This window comes from Pongo abelii, chromosome 1 (genome assembly GCF_028885655.2).
Source record: "Pongo abelii isolate AG06213 chromosome 1, NHGRI_mPonAbe1-v2.0_pri, whole genome shotgun sequence".
NCBI classification, from domain to species: Eukaryota; Metazoa; Chordata; class Mammalia; order Primates; family Hominidae; genus Pongo; species Pongo abelii.
In genome coordinates this window covers 65258769-65275128 of record NC_071985.2, presented here as the reverse complement: position 1 = coordinate 65275128, position 16360 = coordinate 65258769, and the positions used below count along the sequence as shown (strand labels likewise).

At 40.0% G+C, this 16360-nt stretch overlaps 1 protein-coding gene across 3 annotated transcripts in view; it reads left to right on the top strand.

Moving 5' to 3' along the window:
• Positions 1-16360, top strand: part of C1H1orf21 (chromosome 1 C1orf21 homolog) — a 237879-nt gene that overhangs the window by 159089 nt on the left and 62430 nt on the right. The gene's annotated exons all lie outside the window — the stretch shown is intronic.

Genomic DNA, 16360 nt, shown 5'->3' with positions numbered 1-16360 from the left:
CCACGCACCTTTTCCTGTGCATTGCTGATGAAGCCTGGTATGTGCCCCAAAGAACTTTTGAAATTAAAAAAAACACACAGGTCAAAGCAATCAGATGCCATTTTTCACCCATTTAGTTTAGCAAACATTGTTGAGTTTAATAATTTCTGATGCTGGTGAGGATTTGGGGAAACCAGAGCCCTTGCTGTGTTAGTGGCTCCTCATTGGTAGATAATTTATCAATATCTTTCAAAATGTTTAATGCATGTACCATTGATCTACGTAGTCTACTGCTAGGACTTCACCATATGTGATGTATTAGTTACCTAGTACTACATAACACATTACCACAAAATTTAGCAGCTTAAAACAACAAATATTTATTATCTCATACAGTTTCTGAGTTCAGGAATTGGGAGCACTTTAGCTGGGCATTTGTGGTTTAGGGTCTCTCATGAAGTTGCTGCCAAACTGTGGGCAGCAGCTGCATTCATCTCAAAGCTCAAGTGGGGCTGGGGAATTCACTTCCCAAGCACACTCACTCATGTTTGCTGTTGGGAGGCCTCAGTTCCTCACCAGCTGGACCTTCCGTGGGTGGCCTGAGTGTCTTTATGATGTGCATGCTGGCTTCTTTCAAAGCATATGAACCAAGAGAGACAGAGGGAGCCAGTCAGAGAGCACCCAAGAGGGAAGCTGCAATCATTTATAACCAAATCTTGGAAGTGGCCTACCATTATTTCTGCTGTAGATTATTGATCACATAGACCAACCCTGGTATAGGTACAGTGTGGGAAGGGGTTACACGAGGGTGTGAATCTTAGAAGCTGGGGTCCTTGCAGGCCATCTTGGAGTCTTCCTACCCCATGAGGCTACTCTAAAAACACAAAAGCCTGAGCTGTATCACCAAGCTGAATGACCCTCTTTATGCTAAAGAATGATCCATCATACTGTGGAATGTGTCGCACCTGTTAAAAAGAATAAAAAATCTGTATGTGCAGATATGAAAAGATCTTTAAGTTATACTATTAAGTAAAGAATGAATTTATAATAGTGCTATATAGCTTGATATATTTTAGATAAATTTAAAATATATACATGTAATCTGGTGTAGCATATATTTTTTTTTCTAGAATGAAAAAGTGTTTTGCATTTTTCCCTCCCTCCCTTTCCATAGGGAGAAATTTTTAGAAATTTAGAATTGAAGCACCTAAGTCTGTACTGATGCTCGTGTTCCCTGCCTGTCTTCAGGGAACTATACAGATCTTTATTTTCCAAGTCTCAGGGCTGTTCAGGCCATAACTACTACTATGCTCGCCTCAGATCTTCACTTGAAGCTGGTTTTCCTGTTGTGCAGTGCACTAAGTGACACACAGAGGCTTTCTGCCTCAGTGTCTTCAGCCAACTGAACAAGAATTCTTGTTGCAACAAGTTTTGCAAGTTCCAGGGTTCTTGGTCTGCCTGGAATCTCATGAATCATTAGATTTTTGTCTCACTTAGGTTTCCTCCCAGCTTGCTATCCTATTTAAAACGCCCTTTATTCCCAAGGAGGCTCTTGAGGCACTACCAGCCTGACTCTGCTTTCTTCTAGAAGCAGCATGTTTCTTCCTAGCCCTAGGGTGAAATGCTTCAGTGGAGATTCTACTTCGATTATGAAGTTGCAAAGTCTGTCCTTCGGTCTGCCAACTTTTCCTTCTTACTATCTGTCAAATCCTGATTTATTCAGTAAGTATAAGTAAATCTGCTAGACACCTCCATCTTGCCCTAAGTCTGGTTATTTCTTTCATTACAGCATATCTATGGCTTTCTTCTTAATTAATTCACTTCATAAACATGCATTTAGCAGGCTGGGCACAGTGGCTCACACCTGTAATCCTAGCACTTTGAGAGGCCAAGGTGGGCATATCACTTGAGGCCAGGAGTTCAAGACGAGCCTGGCCAACATGGCGAAACCCTGTCTCTACTAAAAATATACAAATTAACTGGGCATGGTGGTGCACACCTGTAGTCCCAGCTACTTGGGAGGCTGAGATGGGAGGATTGCTTGAACCCGGGAGGCAGAGGCTGCAGTGAGCCGAGATTGCACTGCTGCACTCCAGCCTGGGTGAAGGAGCAGGACTCCATCTCAAAAACAAACAAACAAAAAAATGCATTTAGCATCTATTCTGTGCCAGACACTGTGTTAGGGACTGGGGATAATTGTGAGCAAAAAGCCATGGTTCCTGCCCTGATGGATCTTACCATCTAATGGGAAACTCTGATACCACTCAATTACACATACACATCAATGACTACACACTAAAGACTCTGTTAAGTCTATGAATGAAAAGGCCAACTGCATATGTAAAGCAGGGAGATTTGTAGGGTCAGTAATATGATATGCATGCCTTTGTGCACATTAGAAAAAGCTATCCCCTCTCAGAGGACAAAACAAAAGGCAACCCCCAGGTATATGAAAACCTCTAGGCACACGGTTTGGCAAGCCAGTGGAGTCTTTTCCAGTTCACATAAAGGACTGGAAAAAGTGTCCAGTTGGACAAAACCCAGCACTAAGGTGCATGGCTTGGCCAGTAGGGCAGCCTCGCCATCCCCATACTTGACTCTAAACCCTGATTTAGAGCACAGTTGACCCAATCTAATGCACAGGACTTGGAAATCTGGCTGATCTGGAGGATCAGGGAAGGCCTGAGATGAAGCCTGAAGAATGAACAGCAGTAACTAAAAAATGGGAGAAGGGCGATGGGCAAGACCATCAAGAGCCTTTCAGGCAGATAAAACTGCATGTTAAAAGTCACCAAAGTAGGAGAGAGCCTGGAATATTCCAGGAACTGAGTCTAGAGAAGGAGAATTAGAGCAAGAGTAGGTTGATACAAAGCCAGAGCAGCCAGAAGAGGCCAGACCATGCAGGGCAGGACCTCTGAGGACAAGTCGGTAGAGCTGGATTGAGCATGGTCTTGAATGCCTAGCTAGGGAATTTGAACTAGAGTATCGTTCTTTTATTTATATCAGGGTCTGAATTATTCTGTTTCCTTTTTTGCTTTGAAGTTTAATCATTCTTTGCTTATTTAAATTTGTGTTTAGGATCCTACTTCCTTGCCATTGAAAGATACATCCAGACTTTTTTTTTTTTTTTTTTTTTTTGGTCTCTTTGCAAAAATGGCATGAATGCTCAAGGCAAGTCTTTGGATTTGCTGCTGGGAACATGGTTTCTGAAAACCACAGGGAGGAAATCTAGGAAATCACAGGGAAGCTCTGTTTCCTTCCCCACGAAGCAGTGTACACGTGTGCACGCACATGCACATGAACACAGGAATGTTCTCTCTCACATACAAAGTTGAGAGAATAAAGACAAATGTGTTTTCTCTTTTATTTTGACAGCATTTTAGATATTTAAATTATTAACTATCTTAAGTTAATCTAAAAATTTGAATAGATGAAATGAGCATATACCATCCTTTATGAAGAGAATAATCAAAATACTGGAGTATGCTCCTCTCTAGAAAGAAGGTGTAGGGAATATCAGACAAGAATCTCAGTAACAGTTGTTTGACATTCATAACAATCTGAAATGTTGACCCAGGGCATCAGAAATGTGCTGCTCCAAGGCAGACAAGTTATACCATTGGAAATGGATACCTGCTGTGGCCACGGCGGCACTGGCTGCTGTCCCATCAGTACCCACTTGACCATCTCCTGCTCCTCCTGACCATAGCAGAGGCTGCTGCAGACTAGCTGAGGCTTTTACTCTCTGCTGGGCCTCACAACCTGGTCTGTTTCCCAAAGACCTGATTATACCTTCTGGTACCTCAGGCTGTGTGATCTTAGAAAATGAGAATCAAGTGATACAAGATACTGGTTAGGCAGGTAAATGAAGGTACCTCTAGGAAGTATAGTAATCCATATCTCAAATCCCCAACACACACACACACACACACACACTCACACTGTAGTTAGGGAGCATGGGCTGGTTAAATTGGCCTTGAAAGAGGAAGTGAACCGTCTGGCAGTGGTGCCTGACCCACCTCAGTGTTTTAGTGGGAACTTGCATTTATTCATTAATTTTATACCCATTGCAGACTCTTTTTTTTTTTTTTTTTTTTTGAGACAGAGTCTCGCTTTGTTGCCCAGGCTAGAGTGCAGTGGCGCCATCTCAACTCACTACAAGCTCCGCCTCCCGGGTTCACGCCATTCTCCCCATTGCAGACTCCTTAGAGAAGTCTACCTGGAATCTACGCTAAGCGCTTAGCCAAAATAGGCAGTTAAAGAGGTCTGTAGACAGAATTCAGGGAGTTTGTGAACTTCCATGAGAAAAAAAAAAAATTACATCTTTATTTTCACTAACCTTTAATGGAAATTTTAGACATTTGATTTGGACAAATTTGCAGGGTACTTTCCTTTGGAGAAGGAACTAAAGTATTCAGCAAATGACACCCTAATTATGAATGTAGGCAACAAGCCAGTAGTAATAGCAGTACCTGTGACTTTTCAACAATAAAAGTCACAGTTGTTTTCATACCATGTTAAAGTTGTTGAAATATTAATGCTCATGACTCCTTTAAAATTACCATAGTAATCAGACCCACTAGTATATCTTCTTATTTAATACATTAATAAAGAACATATATTACTCTATCACAATTTTTTTCCTAAAAATATTTTGATAATTATTATTTCTTTATAATTTTTGTCCTTTCTAATGTTATGTATTTGTTTTAGGAATTTAAAAATATTATTCTGAGAAGAGGTACGTAGGTTTTACCAGACTGTCAGAGGAGTACATGGCACAAAAAAGCTAAAGAACTCCTTGGGTGGTGGGCTCAAGTCCTGGTCAGTCTCCTAGCCGTGGAACTTTAGAATAGCAACATCTGAGACTCAGTTTTGTCATCTGCAAAATGGTTTAAGATGAGTGATGATTTTGGTGAAGTGGATGAGAATCTCAGTCAAGGGATGACTTCTTCTTCCTCTGGTTATTAAAAAGTGTGACGCCTTCTTTAAAGTACTTTGCTTTTAAATTAATGAAGTAGAATCATTAAGAAATCACCTGCAATCTTCAGATCTGTTTATTTGCATTTGTCTTCTCAGTCAACAGCAGTGTTGTGAAATATACTAAATTGATATTTAAATATATGTATTAAATATATAAAGTAAAAACATGTTACATGCACTAACATTTTTACCTTTTTAGTTGTTGCATTTTAAAATATTTTGTAGTCTCTAGTTTTCTGGTAAGGAGGTAACATTGTATTCCTTACTCATACTTTTCCCTATGATATAACATCTTTTGAGTTTTTTTTTTTTCTTTTTGTTTGATTGTTTTTGTGATGTGTAAAAATTCAGGAGTGGAGCAGCAGGGAGGGAAGGGACTGCCAACCAGGCAGTTCTGGAACATTCCTGGCAGGTGTTTTTTCTCTAGTCTATCACTTTTCCTTTTAATGAAAAATTCATCACTACAGTCCCAATATGAGTAATTTTCCTATTTATTTTTACGTATACAAATAATATACATAAATACTAGATTTAGATAATGTATAAATGTTTTTATATTTCACTGAAAATATCCAATCATACACGGATTGTCTGGCATATGATGGTTTGATTTATGATTTTTCAACTTTACGGTGGTGTGGAATCATTCTGTTTTTCACATTCAGCACAATATTCGATAAATTACCTGAGATCTCAGCACTTAATTTTAAAATAGGCTTTGTGTTACCTGATTTTGCCCAACTGTAGGCTAACGTCAGTGTTCTCAGCACGTTTAAGGTAAGCTAGTTTAAGTCATGATGTGACAAAATGTAGTAGTTGGTTGTTGTTGTTATAGATATTTTTCCTTAAAGTCCCAATGACTATTGAATCTTGTTTTGTAAAAACAAATAGTGTAAGTGTTTAAGAATAAAAAAGATTTAATATCAAGGAACGCATATAGTGCTAGATGAGATTATAAAGGTTGTTATTGTCTATTTTTAAAAACCTTTTAGCAGGAAAGTAAATTAATTTGTTTTAATTTCATGGACTGCTCAGTTTTCTTCACCCAATACAAGAAAAAAAGAGGCAAATTATAATACTATTTAGAACACATTTGCTAAATTTCTCTTTGCTGCCTTCTTAATTTTATCTGGCAGGGCTGCAAGACAGGAGTTACAGCAGTAGACCTGGCTGTCGTGAAGTGATTTCATCTCTTCAAGTTGTGGGGATTTTGTTTTGTTTTGTTTGTTTGTTTGTTTGTTTGTTTTTTGAGACAGGATCTCATTCTGTTACCCAGGCTGGAATGCAGTGGTGCAATCATGGCTCACTGCAGCCTTGACCTCCTGGGCTCAAACGATCCTCCAACCTCAGCCTCCTGAGTAGCTGGGACTTCAGGTGCATGCCACTTAGCCTGGCTAATTTTTCCATATTTTTGTGGAGATGGGGCTTCACTATGTTGCCCAGGCTGGTCTCAAACTCCTGGGCTCAAGTGATCCTTCAGCCTCAGCCTCCCAAAGTGCTGGGATTACAGGCATGAGTTGCCACACCAGGCTGTCTTCTGGTTTTATAAAGATGGATTTCCTGGACTTGGTTAAGCCATAACTGGCTGTCTAGAGGTTGAGATAGTTCAGTCAGTGACATGATGAAATAAAAAAGAATTTTCTGATAACAAAATGGTTTTAGAGAGGATAGCTAGGAAACATTTTAAAAGAGCAACGAAGAGAAACTTGCTGTTTCAAATGTAAAATATGTAGTAAAGCTAAAAACAGTTTAGTGCCAGCATAGGAATCACATAGAACAGAATAAATAGCCCTGAAATGCACAGACAGACAACATACAGACACATATGATCCCTGGAATACAGCAATCCCATGGGGAAAATGTAGATTATTCAGCAAACTACACCAAAATAAACTCCAGACGAATTATTTAGAGAACTATGTGTGTATTTTTCTTAAATCATGTTTTTAAAAACTCCAGGAGAAAAAAATGACAACCTAACTAATAATGGGATGGGGAAGTATTTTTAAATATAAAAGCAATGGAAGAAACCACAAGGGAAAGAATTATTTGTCATGTTTTAGTGAAGATAAATTTGAGTGTGAGGAACAAAACCAACTCAAATTACCACAAGTAAATGGAGAGTTTACTGTAAAGTGATCTTGGATTAACCTCAGGGCAGGGACTGTCATTGGGCTGGACCTTCTCAAGGCTGAGATAGAGAAGCAAGGCTAGATTCTGGAAGGACCAGGATTTGGGCACTGAATCTGAGGATCTTCCCTCACTGGGCTCATCATTAATGTAGTTTTGTTACATCACCTGCGTCTGCATCTTTCTGGTTAGCTGCCCCTCCCTGTACCAATCTACCGTGTTTGGCAGGAGGGTGGATCCATCGCCTCCTCTGGGCAGAAATGAATTGGACAGAAAGGGGCTTTGGGAGTCCAGGGTGCAGTGGCTCATGCCTATAATCCCAGCACTTTTGGAGGCTGAGGTGGGACCATCACTCAAGACTAGGAGTTTGAGACCAGTCTGGACAATGTGGTAAGACCACATCTCTACAAAAAATAAAATTAGCTGGGTGTAGTGGCATGTGCCTGTAGACCTGGCTATGGTTACACCACTGTAATTGAGCCTGGGTGACAGAGAAAGACCCTGTCTCAAAAAAAAAAAAAAAAAAAAAAAAACTTGAGGTGATAGAATTAACATTTTTTTTGAAACAGAAAGAAAACAAGAGGGCTTTGGGCAGGCCATGGATGATTCATTTGTATACACAAATTTGAAACTTTTTACATGGAAATAGTACAGTAAACATTTAAAAGATAAATACTGCCCAGAAATACTGTTGTAATACTGTAGTAACTGTAACAAATATTACAGGAAAAAAATTAATACTTTTAACTTAGAAAGTGTTTTTGCCAGACAAGAAGGATATCCCTAACACAGATTTTTAAATGGGCAAAGGATAGGAATAGATAATTTGCAGAACAAAGAAAATAGCCTGTATGGAAGGAAGGTAGAAGAATAACCTTATAGTATACAGTTTAAAAATGCAGATTTAAGAAAACAATCAGATACTTTTTTTCCTAGGAAATTGGCAACTTTTTTGTAAACTTTTTTGTGTGTTTTTAAAATCACACTGTCAATTCTGACAAAAGTAGAGGAGTCAGGCACTCATATTCATATACCGCTGCTGAGAGTGTAAATAGGCACAACCTTTCTGGATGAAGATATTGCAAGCCCAAAAGATAGTCGTGTTCAAATTAATAATTATTTTCCTAGGAAGAGGAAAATCAAAGAGATGTACAAAGATGGTTACTACAGCTTTATTTGTCATGGTGAAAAAAAGGTAATAACCAAATTTCCCAATATTACCCAGATGGTTAATTAATGGCTTATCCATATAATGAGATAGTATAAACCACCAAAAAAGCATTTGCTCAAAGAATGTTTGATTACATAATTCCAATTTTGTAGATAAACAGCAGAGAGAGAAAAAAATGACATAGGAAACATTCCAAATTTTAATGGCACTCAATTGGTAGGATAACAGACTATTTATTTTCTAAAATGAAATATTGCTTTGGTTATAAGAAAAACAACAGCAACAACATATTTGGTATTTATACCAAGCAAAATGTACATTTTTGTCATTTGGCCTAGAGAAGAGACATGTCTGCTCAACAATGAAGTTATTTCCATGAATTCTGGCATATTGGTTAAGAAGGACTCAGAGAATCCATCTAAAGCTCTTGGTCTACTCCTGGTGGTCATAATAGGTGCTCAATAAATGTCTGTTGTGCATGTCTACAGGGCCCTCAAGTCTAATGAGAATGGCTTTTCAATTCTTAATACAGTCTGGGTACGACTTGTCACAGATACGAGGATGAGGGATGGTGTATTTTTTTGATTTTAGAATAGGAAAAAAACCATTTAGTTCTAACACTGTTTATTCATAAGTCCAAAGAGGGGAAAAACTAATTCCATTTTTTTCTTGAGAATATCTGCTGGATTTCCATTAATAATCCTAGGCAAAGAAGTTATTTCATAGGTTGTCTTTAAATGATTTTTTAAACTAATTTAGAACTCATAAGTTTCATTCTATTTTTCTTTTTAACCTACAGAAGTGAGTGCCTGCTTACTGTTTTTCCTGGTTCTGTGCCATAAACACTGAATGGACTATCTTACCTTGTCTTTACAATCTGATGGTTAAGGTTCTTATTCCTGTTTTACAGAAATAGGCTTAGAAGTCAAGTTAATGAGTGAAGGGTTGGCTCTTTGGGCACTGTTTGTTGGAGTTCAGGTTTTCAGGCTTTTTCTGGGCTATAGACTTTATTCCAGGCTACCTTGTAGCAATTTGTGAGTCCAGCATCATGTTCTCCTGAGACCCAAAGATCCAGGAGCAGCTTAGAGCTGTAGCTAGATCACCAATGGACTCATCACAAAGCATAACTTGACTCTCAACCCTGGTACTAAATCCCTTTCCCCTCTACCAGAAGGTCTACCCCAATGGCAGGGTAGAAAAGAAAAGATCTTCCAGGACATCAGAGATGGCGTGCCACACAGGAGGAGAGGAACAAGGTCATTGTTGTTATTTGTTCAGAAAGAAAAGATGGTAAAACTCGGTTACATCTTACTCAACTGATTTTCTCGGCTTGAAAGAGAATTAACAGACACTAGGCTTAAGGGAGTTAAGAATAAATCAAGACGTGAACCATTCCAATGTAGCTACAGTTTCTGCATTAATGGGATCCTTCTGACAATGCCACAATGGAGAATTATGGCACAGAGCCAGTTCAGTCATAAACCTTATTCCTATACCTTCCTTTCTTACTGGTAATTTTATGCAGCAGGTTGAGAACGCTACTTTATTCTGAGACAGACTGTATACCAATAATTTTGATAACCTATAATGAGTTCTGTGATGTCTTTTTCTTCTTGTATCTTTTCCTTCCTACCTTGATACCAGTAATTTATAAGGGATCTATATAGTTTGAATGTATTTGAGTGACTTCAATAATACTTCAGTTCTACTTTTTGATATGACCCAAGGAAGCACCAGTAGGTCTCAGGCATTCCCCTGTGTTTTAGAAGCCTCAAATCAGTGAGATGAAACCCAGTGTCAAGAATTTGAAGCAAAGTAAGGTATGGAGAAAGAAGGTAAAGAAACTATTGGGTGGTTTGGCTAGAGCGTATTAATTAGTTGGATATTTTGGTTTCCAAAAATTTGAATTACAATAAAAGGAAATTTTGCTGTGTTATTTCAGTTTTCAGTAGCAAATAAATGTTTGTATAGCCAAACAATAAAATTGACGTATTTTAGTGCCTTTAAAAAAGTAAGTGATGGTTTTAACCCCATCTCTTAACTGGCTTATAGTGCCTCATTCATTCATTCAATGAATAAAACAAACACCAATTCAAGGAAATCTGTATAACAAATGTTTGTAAACTTTATGACGTAACCTTTGTTTTCTAATTTACAGAATAAAATCTAAGTAAATAAAAATTAGGGACAGTCTCTTAAAAATTTTTTACAACTTACTGGTATATGATAGGGTTCTTTTAATTTGATGGTTGGAAGATTCTTGAAAATAGAAATAAAAATTTAAGCTTTCTATTGTTTATAGTTCAAAAATGTGTGCACATGTGTGTAACAAGAATATACACATTTCTCTGATTCCAGAGACAGCCCTTTATCCAGCTGGCTAGAGTAGCCCCTATCAGCCCCCAGTCTCTATTATTCTGTTGTAATTTTCTCTTCATACTTCTCACCACCTGACTTGATACTAGTTATGTTTTTGCTCATTTCTCCTTTCCCTTTGCCTTCACTGGAATGGCAGCTCTGTCAGGGCGTAACTTTTTGCCATTTTTCCTGCTCAGTACCTGGAACAATGTCTAGCCTATAACTAGCCCTCATTTTCATTTATATGGAATGAATGAACAAATAAATCAGTTTTCTGCCTCTTATCAGCTGTGTGGAACCAGACATCTCCCCTCCATTTTGAGGTCCCTAAGTTATTCCTGGGAAATCTCGGGGACTGGCATCTTCTGCCAGACCTCTGACACCCAAGAAACCATTGGTGGTAGGCAGAGGCCCCTGTGAGCTGCTGCCAATGTCTGCACTGAGGCAGCCCCTCAGATCCCAAGCTAAGGTCACTGATGTGTGTTCACAGCCAGATGCTGCTGCTTCTGTCATGGAAGGATCTTCACCAAAGTCCACTCTTCTGTAAACTGTGCTGTGATGTGGGAATAGCACACACACCCCCACACACCCTCATGCATACACACACACACACACACTGTCACACACATATGCACAAACACCTGTTACCTTCTTTACCCAGACCATTGGGCCAGAGCAGCCTTGTGCCCCCATTTTTTTTCTTTCGGTGAAACTCACTTTCTGGCCTTACTCTCAGGAGTGGGGCAAGGAGTTGGGGGAGGGAGGACTGGAGGTGGGGTGGGAGGCTTAACTAAATCAGAAGTTCCGAGTGAGGAAGGCTCCCCTCCAACACAGAGGCATTCTTCTGACTTAGCTAAACAAGCTTCTGGCAGGAAAAATAATTTCCCTGGCACAATGTGGTGCCTTATGCCAATTACCTCTGTGAGGATCCACCCACTGGCCCTCCAGGCCATCTGGACAAAAGGGATCCCTGAGGGGATCTCACTAGCCACAGGCTGGGACTCCTGCTAGAGGGAGATAAAGCTTTACCACTTCCCTTCTTCTTTGTCCTGAACTGTACTCTAGAACAATCTGTAAGAAATGTCCTAATAGGTAATTGCTCTCTCCTCTCCCACACCACCCCCCCCACCCCAAACACACACACAACACACACACATACACACACTGAGAGGCATCCACAGTGTTCACCACAGTATGGATTCTCACGTGGTTTTATTTGGCTTCTTGGACAAATAAGCTGATGCAGGTACTTGTTGGATAACACTGTGGGGTGGGTCAGTAGCAGGGGATGTGAGTCAGGCTCCCTGTTTTAGAAAAGGAACCTGCAGTGCCTGCTGACATGCCCTCATACTAGGTATACTCCTTGCTTATTATCAAAGCATATCCAAAAACCCATTCTTGCTTCCAGAGCCAAAAGAATCAAGAGCCTCTGCTGGTGAAGGAAGTTCTGTTCCAGAAGGCTGTATCTGTCATGGACCCAGGCAGAGGAGAACAGGAGCCTCTGCCAGAGGCCAGGTCAAGCCAAAGAACGGGAATCAGAGAACAGTCCCCTGATTATTTAAACACAAAACAGGAAGGAAGGAACCCTCCACCGTCTTGGCCACCATTGTGACCACTGCCCATTATTTTTTCAGATTTATGTGGTCAAATAATGATTTTAAATGGAAAATCTTAAAGCCATTATGTTTTATTTTTGAACTATTCTACATGTTGAGGAAGAATGAAGGAAGGGGAAACAGAATCAGACTTCTAAAGAGTGGAAAGGTGATATCTGTATCATATGACCAAGCCTAGGGAAAAACACATGAGCCACACTCACTTTTTGAAAATCTGATCCTTATTGTTAAGGAGGGTGACTATAATTTTAGAAAGGAAAAGATGAATGGAAGACTGTCTTGGCTTAGAAAACCCATTTCTATTTTTTGTCCAACTGAATCACTCTGATAAAAGCGGCCTGAGCATCACAAGACTTAACTAACCTTTATGTCATTTCCCCTCCCACTCTGTTCCCAAAATGGCTGGTATTTTTTTATATTCGTTTTTATCTTGCTCCAAACAATATGTAGTTTCTCCTCATTGACAAACATTCTATCAACTTGTGAATTATTACTGATTCGTTTGCATGCATGTGAACTGCTCCCTGCTCCCACCTTTGCACTATCAGATGGAATTTTCCACGTATATGTCTTAGCCTCCTGACGCTCATGAATGTCAATGTGGGTGTCATGAACTGTGCCATTATTGTTCTTGTAGTGTTTAGTTAGCCTGAGAAGCTCAATTTCTGTGTGTGTGTGTGTGTGTGTGTGTTTTATTTCAATAGGTTTTGTGGGAACAGGTGGTGTTAACTTACATGGGTAAGTTCTTGAGTGGTGATTTCTGAGATTTTGGTGCACCCATCACCCAAGCAGTGTACACTGTACCCATTGTGTAGTCTTTTATTCCTCGCCCCACTCCCACCCTTTCCTCCAAATCCCCAAAGTCCATTGTATCATTCCCATGCCTTTGCGTCCTCATAGCTTAGCTCTCACTTATGAGTGAGAATGTACAATGTTTGGTTTTGCATTCTTGAGTTACTGCACTTAGAATAATGGTCTCCAGTTCCATCCAGGTTGATGTGAATGCCATTATTTCATTCCTTTTTATGGCTGAGTAGTATTCCATGGTATATACATACCACATTTTCTTTATCCACTTGTTGATTGATGGGCATTTGGTCTGGTTCCATATTTTTGCAATTGCTAATTGTGTGAGAAGCTCAATTTAAAACCTCATCCCTTTAAGTTTCAGTTTCCATTTAGGAAGTACTTAGATTGATTTTGGTGATCTTTGGTTATGTATTAGTTATTTTCAGTTATTTTGTTTTAACATAAAATACCACTACCAGCTGGTTGGCAGTACTACCAGATAATGTAGCTGATAGAGCTGTTCATTCTAGATAAAATCACTGTGATTTGGGCACAGCTCTGCAGATGTGAAGTGGGGAATTCCTGTGGAACTTGACTGGCATATGCAGTTGCCCTTAACAGGTTTCATTGCGCTAAACCCCTGTCTTTTGTATGAATTCAGGCACATGTCTGTATGCAAAGTCTCATTTATATCCTACTTTACCGTTTTGGTTTTCAACATGGTAAGAGCAAAGGGTGGCTGTCTACAGGCTCAGTTTCTCCAGCTGATTTTCTGTCTTCTCTTACTTACTACTTCTTATTAATTCATTAGCAGCCAGTACAGTAGAAGTCACCTTAGCTTTCTGTTTCCCTTTCCTACCAGCAGCCTCTTCACATCTCCTTCAAAACTCACCAATAAGCTTCTACCATGTATGTCACAGAATATAAAATCTTAATGTTCATCAGTAAATTATTCATGATTTCTATGGCCCTGATTTGTGTGATGACTGCTAATGCTTTCAGAACATTTGATCTTGACAAGGTGAAAAATTGTGCTGTTTTAAAAAATTTTTCTAGAGTAGTTGCTAGGATTTTTTAAAGCACACCTATCTTATATGCCAGGAATTCCGAAGTCAAAATGTACATAAACCATTAGATTGTAAGCATCTAGGAATCTTTAGAAAGAAGTTTGGAGGTCAAATGCAGCCATCTATCCAATATAGACTCCCTTTTCCAGCATCCCAGACATAGAGTCCTTTGGCTGCAGACGGCCACTCCTGATGAGAGAGGGAACTCTCGGGTCACCAGGCTGCCCACCTTGGTTGTTGGCCATCTGGGATCCTTCGAGTAAACTTGGGCTAGCTTCTTAAGCTCTCTGTTTCTTTCTCTGAAATAGTGATAATAATAGTAATGGTAGCAATAGCAATAATAGCACTAGTAATACTAATAGTATTTCCTCATAGAATTGTTGTGAGTGATAAATCAGTTGATACATGCAAAACCATCTGGACAATGCCTGGCAAGAGCCACATACTCAGTCCCTGCTAGTTAGTAATACTGGCCCTGTAGGCAGAATTGTAGAGTAGAAGAAAGCAGATAGACCTGAGTCAGACTGACAAGGCAGGAGTCCAGAATTTGCCAATACCTAGTCATGTGAACATGGAAGTTAAGTTGCTTGATATTTTCTGAGCTTGAGTTTCCTTGACTGTAAAATATGGATAGGGAGTCCATCCCCAGTATGTACTTGCTGTAGTGATATAATTTGGGTATTTGTCCCCACCCAAATCTAGTGTTGAATGGTAATCTCCAGTGCTGGGGGTCTGAGTTATTTAGTCTGAGTTAATAGTGAGTTATTGCAAGATCTGGTCACTTAAAAATGTGTGGCACCTCCTCCCACCCCCACTCTCTCTCCTGCTCCTGCTTTCACCATGTGAAGTGCCTATTCCTGCCTCACCTTCTGCCATGAGTAGAAGCTCCCTGAGGCCTCCCCAGAAGCAGATGCAGCTGTGCTTCCTGTAAAGCCTGCAGAACCATGAGCCAATTAAACCACTTTTTAAGTAAATTACCTAGTGTCAGGTATCTTTCTTTCTCTCCCTTCCCTCCTTCCTTCTTTCCCTCCTTCCTTCCTTGCTTCCTTCCTTCCTTCCTTCCTCTATCTCTCTTTCTTTCTTCCCCTCCCTCCCTCTCTTCCTCTCTCCCTTCCTTCCTTCCTCCCTCCCTCCCTCCCTCCCTCCCTTCCTTTCTTTCCTTTCTTTCACATGTTCTGCCACCCAGACTAAAGTGCAGTGGCACAATCCAATCATGGCTCACTACAACCTGAGCTCAAGTAATCCTCCTGTCTCAGCCTCCTGAGCAGCTGGGACTACCGGTGCATGCCACCATGCCCAGCAAATTTTTGTAATTCTTATAAAGATGAGGTTTCACCATGTTGCCCAGGCTGGTCTCTTAACTCCTGAGCTCAAGTTATCCACCACCTCAGCCTTCCAAAGTGCTAGGATTACAGGCATGAGCCACCATTGCTGGCTGATTTTTGTATTTTTTGTAGACACAGGGTCTCACTATGTTCCTCAGGCTGGTCTCCGACTCCTGAGCTCAAGCAGTCATCCCGCCTTGACCTCCCAAAGTGCTGGGATTACAGACGTGAGCCACCGTGCCCAGCCCTCGGGTTTCTCTATAGCAATGCAAGAATGGCCTAATACATGTAGCAAGCAATCAGTAACATGCCAGGTTACTTAAGGGATTAGCAACAATTCATATAAGATGCCTGGTACAGAGTAGACACACATTAAACAATTATTATTAGTTACATGCTTAGTTGAAGAGATTAAAAAAAAGGATATGTTTGCCTAAGACATAATAGCAATGTGCCTGTCACATTAGTACATAATAGATATTAGATGACTTTGGAGAGTAATTCAGGTTTGGAACTTCTAGAAACCAAAGAAAAGGCACCGTAAGATCTTTGCAAATGTAGAGATTGAAAACCTTTTACAATAACCCACTAGAATGAGTAAGATGATGTGTGTCAACTCCAAATTTCTAGTAATTTCAATGACAGCAAAACCGCACTGGTTCATGTGAGCCAGAAGAAAAGGCAAATCAGAATATTTTTAAGAAAATTCAAACTTTTCATTTCAAATATTACAATATCCTCCCCCCACCCCTTTCTTGTAAAAGCTAATTAGCTGAAAGAATCATTGTTAGGTACCTTTTTTGCAGGTAGAGAAACACCTCAAGTGGAGTGGGGGGGCGACGATCAGCTTCCTCCCAGTCATTGACCACAAACACTCCAGACCAGGAAGTCTGGAGGCCCCAAGAGCAGGCTCTCCAGAATCCTCCAGTGTGACAGGCATGA